Genomic DNA, 351 nt, shown 5'->3' with positions numbered 1-351 from the left:
TCTCCATGTTGTCTGGTTGTGAATTGTCTGCTGTCTGGTTGTAAACTATGATACAATCATACAGTGCTGCAAAAACATGTTGCTGAAATTTCTTTCTTTTTTTCATGTTTCCAATGTAAAATAGTTTTAAAATTTTACAAACAAATGTAAATTTACCAATTAAGATTATCACTGGTTCCATTGTTCCATTTGCACAGTGAAACCAAAAATCCCAGAACACCTGGATGATTACAGCTACAGGTTTCCAATGTACGTAAAATTTTAAAATTTACGGTAAGAAACCGGCAGCTGTGGTTGCCAGAATTTTACCGTAAAAAATACAGTAGCAACGCTTTAGGTTTTACACACCGT

The sequence above is a fragment of the Sinocyclocheilus grahami genome, unplaced genomic scaffold, assembly GCF_001515645.1.
Source record: "Sinocyclocheilus grahami isolate Dianchi unplaced genomic scaffold, SAMN03320097.WGS_v1.1 scaffold870.1, whole genome shotgun sequence".
Taxonomy (NCBI): Eukaryota; Metazoa; Chordata; class Actinopteri; order Cypriniformes; family Cyprinidae; genus Sinocyclocheilus; species Sinocyclocheilus grahami.
The sequence above is the reverse complement of the archived record's forward strand: the minus strand, read 5'-3'. Positions refer to the sequence as shown.